The following is a 16,957-nucleotide window of genomic DNA, read 5'->3' on the forward strand; positions in this document are numbered from 1 at the left end:
CTAACACAGCCAGTCCCTCAACATTTTAATGCTTTGAGCTCATATTTCCTTAATGCTACCTTTTAAATCTTGAAATGGCCTAACTCAGCGGTCCGCAACCTTTTTTGCTCCACGGACCGGTTTAATGTCAGACAACATTTTCACGGACCGGCCTTTAAGGTGTCGCGGATAAATACAACAAAATGATGCGGCCAAGACAAAAGCTGCTATTTTGTAAATATGATAATAAACATGAATTCACTGTGTAATTGTGTAACTTGCACCAACAACATCGAAAGTAACATCCTCCTCTCTGCCCCTTAATGCTCTCTGGACGCTATGGTAACGTGTAACTATTTCTTTCAAAATAAGACACACAACTACAACATGAGAAAAGACCCAGGCAAACCGAGTTAATGATAAAAACCCTGAAAACCATCGATTTCACACCCGAGCCTCAACTCTCGCGGCCGCTGGCCTAACAAATAAAACACCTGAATACACGTTTACACCAGACACATGATAGCTGTGGAGGACCAGAAGAGCCATGTGCAACAAATTCATTTTTTAATCACTGTATTTATTTAAACATTAATATATTATTTAATCATTTCATTTAAATAAAAACGATATTTATATTTCAAAATGAATTTCATTAATAAATACTTCAAATTGAAAATGGATTTCACAAAAAAGAAATCTCAATAAAACCCTAATTTCAAGAAACATTTTTGAATTCCAAAAAACAAAACTTTTTAAAAATACAATTTAGAAAAAGTAAAATAAGTTAATGGATTTAAAAATCAAAGATTTATTTCTTACATTTAAAATTTCACTCCTGATTTTCAAAACCATTTCCACACTGCATTTTACTTTGCTGTTAGCTCCTGGATCAGCTATCAGATTAGCTATTGCAGTTCTCATTTTGGTGATGCTTCTGGTCCTTGGAAAAACGATGCAAATTACATCTAATCCAAGCTCATTCTCATCTGCTCATTACTGTTACATTTATACACACCATTAGAGCAATGGCTGCAACCTACAGCCTTTGAACTCCTGATTAAAATGCTGACAGTAAACACATCAGTCCAGATGTTACCACATAGCTTTTGATACTTTTGAGTAAAAAGAACTAAAACAGGGTGATTACAATGATAACTGTCACTTTTGTCATTCCTTATACTGCTGCCCTTGGCCAAGGCAAAGACTAGAGATGACACTAAAAGTGTGAGAGAGAGGGTGAGAGAAAGAAAAAAAAACGCCACGGCTACCAATAAGGAGCCAGCTCGCATCGTTCAATTCAAAGAGTCGGCTCTAAGAGCCGTTTCATTCGCGACCAACACATCACTAATTTAGACTAATACTTGATAACTTAGCGCTAGCATGCTAGTTCAGCTGAAAAGCACGGGCGAACTTTTGAAATACTAAAAATGATCACCTGCGTCTTTTGTGAAAAGATATTGGTCACATTAAGAGGCTATGTACAGTGGTCCCTCGTCTATCGTGGGAGTTACGTTCTAAAAATATCCCGCCATAGGTGAAATCCGAAGTAGCCAGCTTTATTTTTTTCAATTATTATAGATGTTTTAAGGCTGTAAAACCCCTCACTACACACTTTATACACTTTTCTCAGACAGGCAGGAACATTTTCACACTTTTCTCTCCTGTTTAAACTCTCAAAGTTCAAACCTTCGTAGAAAAATAAGTCCAGTATTACAGAATGAAACCAAAGACCAAACCCTGTTTTCAGGTCCAGAACATGGAATAGAGCAGCTGCCAGAGAATTCAACATTAATGAATTAATGGTACGGAAGCAGAGGAAGCAAGAAGAATGAGTTGAGTAAAGTTTGACTTATCTGTTTTGTTTAACTTAATGCGCCTTATAATCCCAAAAATACAGTAACTTCTACCTTCCATTAGCACGTCCAGAAGTCCAACTTTTTGTGCAATTGTTAGCATCTTCCTCTGCCTTTTGGGTGCTACCGCAGGTGACTTTGACGGTGCAAAACATTTCGTCGACAGTGTTGCCTTTGTTGGGGAGAAAACTTACAAACATACAGTACAGCACTAAAGAGTCACACTGCTAGCGATCGAAGATTTATGTAAATTTGACAAGCTGAATGCATTCTGTACTGTACAGGAGATGCGGCATGAGAATGATTGACAATGGTCAATGCGCACTGTACTACACTGCAGAGTGCATAGGAATGAGTCTTTTTTATATGCATTGGTGCCAATTGTAGTCAAACATTCACCACTTACTCTGCTTTCAAGTGCCATTTTTATCGTGTGCACAATGCACCTGCACTTCAAGCTGCTCCTAAAGCTGTTGTTGCAGATTTAAAATGTGCGGTTATGTGTCCGCCATTTTCACACAGTGAAAGAGCAGAGGTCATATTGCAGAGTTGAGGTCTGCCATGTCCAGTAAGTGGTTGTATGCATATGTTTACAAAAAAGTCATCATTTACTTCTCACATGTCTAGGAAGCATAAAGCATGTTCCCCAGATGGTATTGATGACATGTACAATCTTGCCCTCAGCCCCCAAATGACAGTACAGATTATTAAGAAAACACACATAAAAACATGTCATCTGCTAGTTCAGCCAGTGATATGCCAGAGAATGATAGTCAGTCTTATCTCAGAAACATGTGTCTCTTTTACCTTAAACTGCAAGGACAGCTGCTAATTCCTGCCTCTATTATACAGACTACTTGGATTTGAAGGGGAAAAGGTCTTCTGGACTACATGACCACAGTTGGTGTCAGCAAAAGCAAGACGTTCCTTCAGACTTATGCAAGGCTTCAGAGGATACGGGGACCGCAGAGTGGCTGCTCAGATGATGTGAAAGAGGTGGTCCTGCTTCTGCTCAGCTACTTTGAAGAGAAGGAGGAGTTCATGCTTTTCCATGTAGAAGATACATGTCTGGCAGATGACGTGCAACTGGAGCAAGTGTCTCTGACTCCCACTATTATTGTCTTTGGTAAGTCTGTTTCATAGCTCTCTCTCTCTCTTTTTAATTGCACTGTTTATAGAATGTCATGTACTGCAGTGCTTATTAATATAACCTGTTAAATAATTTGTTCACAGGTCAGTCCTGCTTTTCCTTAAGAAGATACATGCTGAGTCTTGATCGGAACCTCGTCAGCACAAACATATCCTCCTTCATTTCTGCATTGTGCATCATGTTCGGGAGCTACTACAATTTTAACATCCATTATCTGAGCTGGCTTCCACTCTGGAGGTTCTTCAAAGGTGAGCAAATATGTCTTTCTTATTTCTCAGACCTGAGAATCTCGCGTTACAACAATTGTAATTGAGACTCTGGAATCCAGGTCTGGCTCTGAGTCTTGGCTGGGTTTGGACCCGGATTCAGACTGTGTTTATAAGATAACAGTCTGAATCAGGGTCCAAGTCTGGCCAAGACTCAGAGCTAGACCAAGACTCGGCTGACATCTGACTACCTATAACCTTTGCGCTGGATTTTTAAAATGCAAAAGTGTGATTTATCACTGCAAAAGACACGTTTTTGACCATGCAGTGTTCATTTCCCAAAGCATTTTGGTTATATTTTGTCTTGAATTTGGGGAAACCAATTGTTGTTGCAGTTTGGCCATGACTGTATATATGTATGTATATGCTTGTACTTATTTTTTAACTGATCAATTAAAATGCTTAATATGCTCCTATATGATTTTATTCTACAGGTGTTTCTTCTCCATAAACCCAGAAAAAGGAACCAAAAAAGAGAACAAAAACTCGAAGCGTCTTTCCAACAAGAACCCTCGAGTCTTCACCCTGATTCAGGATCTCTCCGACCACGAATGGTGTCCTGCCTGAATACTGACTCTTTGTGGACTGGTAGCTTTTACTTTGTTGAATCCACAATGTGTACTTTGAACCTTTTTCTGGTCAAGAGTCCGCCACCTGCTTGTTTCATGAAGATGTTCTCGCTTTGAAGGAATGTTCCACAGTTTTTTTGTTTGTTTGTTTGTTTTTCTACAGTGCTGTTTATAGTGTTTATAGGTTTGTTTCCCCACAGGGGGCTTTCCTGATGTTTTGGTATGGTAACTACACATGTGTTTCCTATGACCAGGGCCACGGTTGTGGTGACAGCAGAGTATGTGTTGTGCGGGATGGTGATTACGGTAATTTTCGCACAATATGTCATTTCTGTTTTAAAGTCTTAACAGGTTACTATGTAACTTTTTCTGGTAGAGGGTCTGCCACATGCTTGTTTCATGAAGATGGTTCTTCCACAGTTTTATAGCATTTTGATTGAATCGTGTGACTGTTGTGCAAGTTGTTGTCTAAGTTGGAAAAAATGCATCCAATTGTTGCCAATTGTTTTATTGATAATGGCTGCAAAATAAATTCCCCAAAAGTGATATTTTCCTCACTAGTCTTTTCTGAAGATGTATTTTTGCATGTTTAGGTGTAGGCACAGCAGTAAGACGTTTGCAGGTTTATGATTTAAAATTTTACATTAAAACATGAAAATACAGCATAGTAATAGATTTTATGTATAATATACAGAGCAGCTCCATTTAAAATGCACAGTTTCACCGTTGTTTTACCAGTTCAAATTAGTTTTTTGTTTGATATTTCCCTTTTAATTTTACAGTTTATGGATCCACAAAAAGCAATTATTACATGCAAAAAATACAGGAAATATTCTATGAATACACAACAATTGTTGTGTGAAATTAATTTCTTTTTTTGTAGATTTAACAGTTGTGTGTTTCATTCACTGTAAATCAGTTTCCATATTTTCTATGTAAAGCTATCTACTGCTGCTGTATTTTTTTACAGGAAGTCCCTGGTAACCCCAGCTCCTGTAAAAACAGCACTTTTTTTTTACAGTGATATATCTAAAAAACCACAAATATACATTTGTATATGTATTTTTAACAGTTAGTGCTTGTTTCCCTTTTAAAGCATATATTGTAATACTGCGCTCAATAAACAAATCACCTCTGAGTCCATTTGTGCTTTCTTTCTTGCCAGCGACTTGGCAGCACTTCTGTTCACACAGCTGAGCCATATTTACTCTGATGGATGTTACAGTTGAAACTCTGAGTACAGCTTCCAGGTGGGCATCTGGAAGCCCTGACCTGTACTTGCTTTAACAAGCAAGACCTGGAATATCAGCAGCATATTCGTCAGCTGTCAGGTAACTTACTTCAACTGCAGCGTCAATATCCAAATTCCCCAATCCATATAAGTCATCTCACACTTCTACTGAACTCAACAAAAAAAATACTGGAACATCCATCTTTCTTGAAATTTTCTTCATTTGTCACCGACTTTTCTTTTAGGTTTTCGAGAGCAACCTTACAAAGCATTCATAAAATTATGTTTAAATAATGATTTTTAATAATAATTAGTGCTGTCAGCATTAATCTCGCTAAAATGACGTTAATACCATAACTGCATTAAAGCGGCAAATCTCTGTTAACGAGTTACCACAGATCACCCCATGTGGGGCTGCACGGTGTCAACGCGTTAGCACCGTTAGCTCTTTAACGATCCATGGTAACTCGTTAATGGAGATTTGCCGCATTAATGAATTTATCCTCAGCAGCAGAGGTGGCTCTTGGTCCTCATGTGAGCCAGTTTCATCGTGGTCTTGATGGTTTCTGCGACTGCACCCAGGGACACATTCAAAGTTTTAGCAATTTTCTGAACTGACTGAGCTTCAGTTCTTAAAGTAATGATGGACTGTTGTTTCTCTCTACTTAGCTGATTGGTTCTTGCCATAATATGAATTCTAACAGTTGTCAAATAGGGCTGTCAGCTGTGCACCAACCTGACTGCTGGACAACACACCTGATGGTCCCAACACCATTAAGAAGGCAAGAAACTCCACCAATGAACCCTGACAGGCACACCTGTGAGGGGAAACCATGTCAGGTGATGACATCATGAAGCTCACTGAGAGAAGGCCGAATGTTTGCAGCGCTGTCAACAAAGCAAAGGGCGGCTACTGTCAGGAATCTAAATATAAAACATATTTATTCATCATTTTTTTTCTTTGCTACATAACTCCATATATCTTGCTTCATGAATTTGATGTGTTCAGTTTGTATCTACAATGTAGAAAATAGTAAAAATAATGAAAAAACCATTAAATGAGAAGGTGTGTCCAAATTTTGACTGGTAGTGTACCTGGTAATGCTGAGCAGTCACTTGTTTCAGGTGCTTATAAGAGTCAGGACTGGTGTCAGGCAGGATGGCCTCTTGGCTCTATGACTCCTACACCTGTACTTTCTTCCTCCCCCAGAGCTCTAGGATTTACCAGACCACCATGGTCTTCCACTACATTGCTCTACAAGTTCCCAAGGGCAATAAATCCTCCACCACAAAAGAGCCATAGTGTTATGTCTTCATCAGTGCATGCAGAAAACTACTGATGGATGAACTAATACAATTTTGGCTTTTCAAGCCACTACGGGTTACTTAACACAAGGAACCCATAAATAAAAACATTATACATGTTTGCATATTAATAATAAGGAAAAAGCAAGTTTCGACTCATTTAAAAGTCTTATTAATGACAATTATGTCAAATAAGCTATATGCCTTTGAAAATGGGCAAGGGCTTTTATTCACTGTAACATTATATAACTGCATATATTCAACATGTATTTAACAGAAGATGTATTGATTTTAGTGAGCAGTTGTTTGGTGTTTGACTACAACCGCAGGCTGTACATCACTGGCTCCTATTATGTTCAAGCTGCCTCGCATGGCAGCACAGGAGTCACCAAACAGTAAAAGCATGAATGCAGCAAATGAAATGAAATTGTTACTCATTCTTAACTGAGGGTATATGCTTGTTTCTCTTTTTTTCCCTTGTGTGTGTGTGTGATAAATTGACAGAGTTTATATGACTTGCAGTAATGGGGTATTTTATGATGTGTGTTTGGGGCATAGGGTGTGTTTGTGTTTTTCAAAAAAGTCCTTCAGATGGCTCGAGCTGAATACAGAGTATGCATCCATAGCTCTCCTTGATAGAAGCACACAGGAGATTCTGAACATTGTTCTGACTCGTAATGATTATATGAGATACGTCTTATGAATATCAATGAAGCCGCAGTCTGTCATTTGCATTTCAATCATCATAAAATGATCCAGTCAGGCACTCTCTACTCCTGTGGCTATCACAGGAAGTTGAAAAAGCATAAAACAATAGAACTGCAACATACAGTTGTAAGAAAAAGTAAATCTTTTAGAGTTGTCAGGATTTCTGCATTGATTATTAATAAAACTGTTCTGAGTTTCATCTAAGTCATAACAATAAAGCACACAATCTGACAAAGCTAATAACACAATTTTTTTTACAGAATCTCCACTTTACAGAAACAACCACTATCTTTCTTGAACACAATGAGTAATCAGTAATGGATTACAGGCTGGAAGAAGGAAACGTGTCATTTCTCCAGAAGCTACTTGGATCAGCTGACTTTAGAGCAGCGCCACCAAAGAAATCTGTGCTGCCAAAATCAAACTGCACACCAACAACAAAATATCACCACAAATTTAAAGAAAAGAGCAGGGAGCATCGGGGTTTGAGGCTGCTTTGGTTTGCAATAAGTGAAGGAACAATGAATGAAAATGCTACCCACAGCTAGCTGCCTCATTTTAGACAGAAGATAACTAGTAGATGTTGCATGAAAGAACAAGACAATAAACAAGCATATCACATGCAGAAAAAAGAGAAAAAATACATTTTTTAAAGAAAATTCTAAGCTTTTTAATGAAGACATCCAATAAATCTGAATAATCTGAAATCTTTGAAGGATAAATGATCTTAAATCCCTCTTCACTGTAAAAGTGTCTCAAGCAGCAACAGGGAACGTGTGAAAGGGGCCAACGCTCCTAAAACACATGCTATGAAACTTAGGAAATTTCAGCAATCACTCTCATGTGCTAAGGCCAGATAGATAGATAGATAGCCTGTCTGTTTTGCCCTATCCATCTCGCCTACTAACATTAAAATATTGGTTTTAAACAAGAGAAAGAACCTCAAATATGCTGTGATGTGAAGAATGTCTCTATTTTATCCGTCTTATGTTACACAAACATGATGAGTGACTCAAGTTGTTAGCTTCTTAAATATGTGTTTTTCTGAAGTATCCTTTACCAGGATGATGATGTTTACACCTGTGCTCTTCATCTCAAAAGTCATTTCAATATAGTTCAAAGATTTCATAGCATTTCATATAAATGACATAAAATATTTGTGCTGATCAATAACTATTGACTGTGAGCTCTTTGCATCAATATGACTGGTTAACACTAGAAGCACCAGGAGGCTAACTCTGATCCCTTGGCGAGTCATTCTATTAAAATAACTTCAGCATCTCTTTTTTCATAACTTGTCTGAAGATTGGTTTAATCATCACAGAGTGATTTTTGAAGTGTGTTGGATCTCGATGCTCGGCCACCGTATCCTAGAGAAAGCAGACTGTGATCATTTTAATTTTGTAAAGAAACATTTCTCTGGGAAAAAGAACCCAATCTGATTTTTTATCAGCTTGTAATCGACAACATTAACTTTTAATTTCTTCTTCCTGATGAAGGCAGGCCCTTGTAATGGGGTGCAATGGCATAAATAGCAAGGAGGCTGCACTTTGCAAGAAGTCTTGTAATGGTACCATAACAATGCTAAAACACTTGTGTGGGTTAGAGGCTTTCTTCACAGCCAAGGCACTTAAGGGCCTGACCATCTGATTTTTTTACATTAACTGTGGGTAACTCCCTCTAGCAAATTCTGCCAATTTATGGACACACAGATGGAAAATGTGCATAAAGGGGTCAAGATGTTTAGAAGAAAGTATTCATACTTACTAGCAACCATGTTGCTAGCAGGTTGCCATAGACCTAAAATTTCCCATACAGTACTCTACTAAAAACACACACCCCATGTGCCAAGTAATTCCTGTTCCAGTTTAGTGGCAATGTGAGAAAGTATCCCAATTATGTAACCGATCTAACGTAAACATAACCTGCAAATGTCAGGGAAAAGACCACCTGCTTTGAGCAGCATGTGAAAATGCACTGACACTTTGTGTTTGCCAAGCTCACCCCTGTCCCATCAGCGGTGCAAAATATGAACTACCCACAGAAGCCACTGTGTGGTAAACTCACACTCCACACCATCACATGTGTGGTAACATGGTGGCAGAACAACCACTGGCTAAGCATGAGTCGGGTCCATCTCTGTTTGCTTATTCTACCATCACAGGGGAGCCGGCCCTTTGCATTGGCCCCTGTGGACACCAGTGACACAATGAACTAAAAGCAAGTTAAGGTAGGCCTAAGCGTGTAGCTCATGCCATCAACATGCAACAGCAAAACGACATTCTCTAAGAAAGATGATGCTGTCAAGCACCCTTCTTTGAACATGAGAGAGAGTACTCACCCCCCCCCCCCCCCCCACACACACACACACACACACACACATCAGAATGAATCAAAGCTTTGCTAAATTGAAGTCTTGGTGTTTGAAGAATGTATTTCTTTAGAGAATCATATGATTATCAATTATAATCAATAATACTCCTGCAGACATGAGCAGCTTTCAGATGCAAAACATATGTTTCACCTAATGTTCACACATAACATCTATTTTCTGGGTGTGTCTATGTTTTTATGGACCCTTTTGCACCAAGTTCACCACTCCATTGTGTGGTTCATGAATGACAACACATACAAGGTCATCCCTTTTTAAACCAGCAGCCTGTGTGGAACTGCAATCTGCTGCTGTTACAGAGCCAGTGTGAATGCCACAGATCCATTGAAACCACAGCATTAGCAGCGATGAAGCTGTAAATATCCACGCAAGAGACAAACCCCACTCAACCTTCCACTCTAACACCCTAACCGCCTTTTTTCCTGTTTTTTTCCTCCCTTTTTCTCAAAATCCACGTACAGATATCCACACCACCATCTTGTGGTTGCTTCGATAGAGACGCACGCAGAGAAGTCCTGCTGGAAGATGCCCGTCTTTGTTGCATCCCATACACACAAGAGTTGTGGAAAAACGCGAGTGTGTGGCGTTTTGAAACGTTTTGCCACCTAGAGGGAAAAACGTTTTTAAGCTGGTGGAATACATCCGCCTATCGTGTCGGCGCTGTCGCAATAAAGGTAACCGAGCTGTTCAACGGGCGCAGAGTTTGGTTTAAGACACGATTCCAAGTCTGCGTGTCTACACAGAAATACACAAATAAACAAAAAGTGCAGTTCGGGATTTGAGATGTATGTTTATCATCTTCTGCATCAACCGACATCTTTACTGCAGTAAATCGTTTCTCTAATCAACACGTTCACGTGAACTGGAGTCTAATGAAAGTGCGCAAGAACAAGCCTGTCGTGCTGCGGGGTTTTCAGGTGAAAACATCGCCATGCCAGACTCCTAACAGTTTTTCCAACTGTAAAAAGGAAAAGCCTGATTCTATTAAGGTTACCAGTGTCTGGAAGAATTCCCTTTGGACTGTGCTATGTTGCGAGACAGCAGAGGAGGGGGTCAGCCCATGGAAACGCACAGACCTTCTCCCCTTCTCTATAAATCTACACTGTTATTTCTCGCTTGGGGAAAGCTGTGAGGCTCGCCATGACATCCCGCCGGCAGCGCACTTACCTCAGCCTGTATCACCACCGTCTGACTTAAATGTAAGTCCCGACTTCAGGCGAAATACACACCACATAAGAAAAACGCAATAAAGTCCACGTCCAACCCGCTGCTCTGCAAATCCAAAGTAAGACGCGCAGTCTTTGCGCTCTGAAGACAGTTAACTGTACGTCCAGCATGTGTCTTTGAGACAGACTGAATGTGTGTTTGTGTGTGTGTGTGTGTGGTGGGGGAGAATAGAGATGCGGCTTTATCAGCACAGAAGATGTTTCAATGAGTCACTGCAGAGGCACTGGAAACGGTGCTGAATCTAATTGCTCTCACAGACCGAGTGTATTGCGCGGACAAGATTAGTGATAGAGAAACCAGGTCTCTCTCTCTTTCTCTCTCTCTCTCTCGCTTGCCATTGGACTACACCGACTGAAATATACTAAGCCTGCAGCCAATGGATTGCCGCATTCTCTCCATCACCCTTAACCAGCCGCTGAGTGGTGGCAGCTCTGGCATGGAGCATGGCACCAGCTACTCTTCAAACCCGGTTCTGGGTGCTAACATCACTGCACAATAGCTCACAATCACAAGGCAGGCTTTGCACTTATGCAAATGAAAAACTTTGTCTTCCTATTCTTGTCATAGTTTAGGATAATCTGACAGGTTGGCACTGTCAGATTATCCTAAACTTTACTGTCCACTTTTAAATCACATCTTAAAACCCACTTTTAACCTCAGTGAGACTTAGTTTCTCTTGTAATGAAATTAGTTATTTAATTAATTATTTTACTTTTGCTTTTATTTGGCTTTTATTTATATCTTATGTAATTTTATTATATAGTTCCAATGTACAGCACTTTGTGTCAGCTGTGGTTGTTTTAAAGTGCTTTATAAATAAAGGTGATGATGATGATGATACTGAAATCACGTCAGAGAAACAAGACGTAGTGAATTTAAGAATAACAACGAAATGCTCGAAATATACAATCAAGAGAAATAAAGATGCAGTATATTCATGTTGGTTTAGTATGTGGGGAGTAGTGAAGCACACATGTGCAAGTGTGTATTGTCCAGTGCATCAAAGCAATGTACAACTCAATGTATCTGTGTGTGTGTGTGTGTGTGTGTGTGTGCACATGTGTGTAGTTTCTATTGGTTTTTACTTTAAGTCTGTTCATGTGTGAGTGACAAACTGCTGAAACAACAGCTACACCAACTGTGCTGAGTCCTTTGGAAGGGATTTGTGTTTCTGTCTGAACAGATTTTATTTTCATTTGTATTGTTGTTATGATAAATAACATGTCTGTGGTCCAAGTATTCCTGTAATGACATAGTAACAACTACTGAGTGCTGGTGGGCCTGAACTTCAACATGTTGTCAGGCATTGTGGGTGCGGGGATCTCATTCCTTTGAGGTGCAATGTACATATAAATATATATATTTACATGTAGAATATATATATATATTTTTTTTCATGTACACATATATATATATTTATATGTACATGTAAAAAAGCTACCTTGTCTTCATGTCAGTGGCTTTTATCTCCTCCTTTCGCCAGCTTATTATCCCAGCACGATATCTGATCACAGGCAGGGCATATGTGTTGACAGCCTGGATCTTCTTCTTTCCGTTCAGCTGACTCCTCAGGACTTGCCTGACCCTCTGCTGGTACTTGGTGGTTGCATCTTTCCTAGCGGCCTCTTCATGATGTTGTAGCTGTCCTTGATGTCTGCAATGTTGCCTTCTGGTACTGCAATCCCCCCATCTTGTCAGTGATCTCACTGAGGGGGTTCAGGCCTATGCAGAAGAGCAGCGGGGACAGAGCATCTCCTTGGTAGATCCTCCTTGATGTTGACTTGTGCTATAGATTTGATAGATCATAGGTCCCACATCCTCTTCATGTAACCCCTTCTGCTGTGGTTCCTTGCATAGTATCATTCCAACAGCACCCTGTTCTCATCTCTTGCTACTGTTCCAGTCAGAACGTCCAAGCCATTGTGGCTTCAGTTATGCCTCTGTCACTCATCCGAGGTAGGCTTGGTTAGCGTGGGGGGGTCTAGCCTAGGGACCCTTACTGTCGAACCCCTGACCTGAAGTTCCAAAGGTCTTATGACTATGCTATCCAGCTGTCATACAAAAATGAATCATCTTAATTTTGTTATGTTTTGCAACATTACAAATTTATGACCAAGTGAAGATAAAATGTGACTTCAGTGACTGAAGTCAGGATTAGACAAGGGTTTAACCTTGTACCCCTCATTTACTAATATGAGAGCTTTGTAGTATGATGGGAATCAAAGCCAACAGCCATTATGTCTTCTCAATCAGTATGTAACAAAACAGTAATACTTATTAAAAATGGTGAATGGACTGCTACTTATCTATCGAATTCTGTTTGTCTATGGATTCAAAGTACTTTCAACTGCAAGTTTCATTTACCTAGTCAAACACACATTCATCGTTTTATGTAGTCACATACACACTGACATGCTAATGGACGCATAAAGGGTAACTCAGGGTTCAGTATCTTTGGCATACATACTGGAGGAATATGGGATTGAACCAGATGGAAGATGACCTGCTCTGCCCCCTGAGCCACAGTCGCCATTATCACAGCAGAGGTGTGGGACTGTAAGTCACTTTGGCATTCTTAAACAAATCGTCTTCCAAACAAAGAACAGCTACAAACATTGTGTATTGTTTCAAGAATAACCAAATAATTGGGTGTTAGCATGCTGTTGACCAGTAACACTAGCATGCTAAACATGCAGGACTCATTGGGGTGGTACTAATCAAAATGCTTTTAATGACACCTTCCAAAACACATCTTTATAAAATGAGGACTCAGAAAACCTGGTATGTAAGCAGAAGTCAATACAGTAATGGGATTTTCCATTTTTAAAGATGCCTTTAGGTAAACAACTTATAAATGCAATGCTGCAGTTCTTTGTTGGATTTAAAAAAAACATCAATACTCTGTTCTCACATGCACTGAATGTAATATCATCCAAGGAGCTGTGCAATGTGTTATGTAGAAAGATAGGTTATGAAGTCACGTTGGCAGTATTTTCATTTCTCCTTTTAAAAATTCAAAATATGTTGTGTACATGTTCTCTAATTTCATGTGATCAGCACTCAGCAGACTAAACAGCCTATAACCAAAATTACCTGGTTTGATTTGCAGTCACTGTCTGTTCTAGAGTCGGAGCAAACTGACGCTTAAAACATTCCCACACTATGCTTCCTTGAGCAGTTCAAAGTATGCCTGCATATATATTGCCAGTTGTGAAGTGTTGGTTGTCTGGGGAAAACTATAGAGTATGACTAATTCTTTTATAGGTGGTCAAATGAATTTAGAAGCTGTGACTGTGACTCCCTACATGACAGGACCCATGATAAGCTATGGATGTTTAAGGGACGTTCAACCTCTTCTGAGTTTGTGGTGTGCACTGAAAAAAATAATCGGTGGGATAAACATTAAAAAATTATTGTAATCGGTTGCACGAAATTAAGTTATGTTTGGTTAACCTTAGTTTTTTATGTTATACCTACTCACATTTTTCTGTTAACATGAACATGACTTTTTTATGTTGTTGTTATGTTTTTCATTCCGGTCAAATATTTATAGAAACCACTTGTTTATCAAACATGAACTTTTTGTGTTAATTGTATTGGACTACTATGTGTTATATTGACAAGATTATTTTATGGTAAGCTTATTTTATTTTATAACAAATTTCTAATATATAATATATAATCTAATATATAATTGAGTGTTCAATAAATAAAACTAAATTAAGGCTGATCTTACTGTATGTACTGTACACTTTCTCTTCAATCAAAGAAATAAGCGAAACATTTTTGAACAATGACCTGTATTTTTGAAAATCCTACACAGTTGTAACAATGGATTTTCAATTCAGGCTTCCAAAATATACATGAGTCATATTTGTACAATGCATCTCTTGAAAAACATTCCACAACATTGCTCAAAGTTATCTGCTGTAACCTGAATTCAACATTGTGGGGCCTTATGACATCACGCTTATGTAAAAAATAGTTTTTTAAATGTAAGAGACATAAGGTAATATGGCAACAGGGGTGTAATTATTAAAGTGACACAAAGAAGAGACTTAAAATAACATTATAACCCACAAGCACAAAACCAAGAGACCTAAACTGATTAGTATTGGCTTGCTTCTATCATCACTAAACATCACAATCACTAATACTACACCATGCAATCTGTTTGTAGTGGTGCAGCTTGGGAAAAAAATTGCAAACTGGTGAAATTGGTGCAAGGCACCATTTCCATTGAGAAAAATGGACATTCAAAGTTTGAATTTTTTTTTCAAAAGAGCCATGGCTTGAAAAGTGAACACTGCAGTAATAAAGGCCCCAAGTTGAAAAGTGCCAGAAAAATAAGTTTCACTATGTACTGCAACTTTACCAGTGCTGGCTTAAAAGAAAGGATGGTACATATTGGAAGAGGTAAACATGTTGTTCCCACATCATAACTGGAAAACTGTTCAATCATACAGTCTGGTCCTGAAAACCTGGGCCTTCTTTGAAAGGCTGTTCCTTTTGAGCTCCAGAACCAGTTTCTATAATACCTTGAAGGTATACTTTTCCAGTGGGTAGGTGAGGTTCAAAGTGTACATTAGTCCAAACAGCATTGCAGCTGCTAGGGTATAGTTATCCAAATCCTGCAAGACTCTCTGGCCTTCAAGGACTATCCCGATGTCCTCAGGGATGCCATTGGCATCTCTTGACTTTATGATGTAAATTCCCATGGTTGTTTCCTTATTAGATCGTTGGATAATGGCTTCATCTGTGGCCTAGAAAATGCAGAAATCCAAAATTTAATTAAACAGAACACTGGTCAAAGAACATTATACCAAATCTTATTTTAATCTGTGTCACTATTCCAAAAAATGTTAACATTAACACATTAGGTGAACAAAAATGGATTCATTACAGCATGTGATTTGAGTCCTCAGAATGCTTAAAAAGGTAATGCATTTCTGAAGTGAAATCTCCATGCAAAGAAGCAGAATCCTGTCAGAGCATAGAGAGGTGTTCAACTATGAACTCCACACATAGTTCTAATGCAGGTAAAAGAAGAAAAAAAAAACCGCACCCATGGTAAATTGTGAAAATCCCAGGTGATTTTCAACATACTCCTGGCATAGAGTGACAAGCAGCATTTTGTTAAAATTATTATTTTCCCTAAAGTGTATACACAAATTATTTTCTTTCTTACCTGGGCCGTGGACTCCAGAATGTTCTGAAGTCTTCTTCCTATTTGTCCTCCTCGCCTTTTGAAGACCTTTATTAGTTTGTCAGATAGCACATCTATCTGCGAGAGTAATCTGGACTGCAGTGGCATGGTGGTAATGCGCTTAAACTCTGCATTTATCTAAAAAGAGAAGTTGTCACATAAAAATGCTGTCAAAATCTCAGATCTCACAAGGTTACATCCACACAAGGTTGTTATTTTTGTCATATTACTATTTATTAGCTATGGGTCCCATGTTGCTGAGCAGTTCCATAGTTGCCCTTACTTCCATACCACCCAAAGCCTGTTTGCAACCACAGCAGTTGCCTCCTTCTGGCCATTTTGCAGTTCTGCCAAATGACACAGAAACTACATCTATTATTGTCATATACACATCAAGGTCTTTCATTAATACTTAGTTAAATTAGTTAATTTGACCATTCCAGAAAATTTACCTTACAGAATGTGAGCTAACATATGGAAATCTTCACTAGTAAATAAAATAATGTTATTAAAACCTTAACTGTAACACCTCTACGTAACAGCGCTAGAGAATTGTTCTGAAGCAACACCAATCTGCCCTTCAGCAGGGATAAGCACCATATATCGATACAGAAAAAATAAATTTAACATATTTATATTGTCTTTTTTTTTAATCTCTTTAAGCCCTCCTCTCAGTCTCTCTATAAATCAGTTAAAATAATTTGTTGGGTTTTTGTGTGTCTTTAACATGTTATCAGTACATTTTGTGTGTCTTTAACATGTTATCAGTACATTACATTCACTGCCCCAGAACATGAAATAAAGCTCCACGTCATGCACTTCCTCTCCTAATGAGTACTGCATAGGTGTCATGCCCTAAATAAACCGACTTTAGTGAAGACCCCCCCCCCCCCCCCACCCCAAACACACGCACACACACACACACACACACACACACACACAGAGCCCACCCCATGGCAAACTAGCTTGTTTAACTAACTAAAACATTTTAGGTACAACCAGTTAACTAAATGGACACAAGTTTGTTAGTCTGTATTCACTGAGAAAAACAAGCGAATGTGACTGGGC

At 38.9% G+C, this 16,957-nt stretch overlaps 1 protein-coding gene across 1 annotated transcript in view; it reads right to left on the bottom strand.

Annotated features, from left to right (window-relative positions):
- Positions 1-10,958, bottom strand: part of nlgn4xa (neuroligin 4 X-linked a) — a 118,420-nt gene extending 107,462 nt beyond the window's left edge. Inside the window, exon 1 of the mRNA XM_063466283.1 lies at positions 10,624-10,958. The gene's annotated coding sequence lies outside the window, so the exon portion shown is untranslated. The remainder of the gene's footprint in view (positions 1-10,623) is intronic.
- Positions 10,959-16,957: the final 5,999 nt, after the last annotated feature.

The sequence above is a fragment of the Pelmatolapia mariae genome, linkage group LG23 (assembly GCF_036321145.2).
Source record: "Pelmatolapia mariae isolate MD_Pm_ZW linkage group LG23, Pm_UMD_F_2, whole genome shotgun sequence".
In the NCBI taxonomy this organism is placed as follows: domain Eukaryota; kingdom Metazoa; phylum Chordata; class Actinopteri; order Cichliformes; family Cichlidae; genus Pelmatolapia; species Pelmatolapia mariae.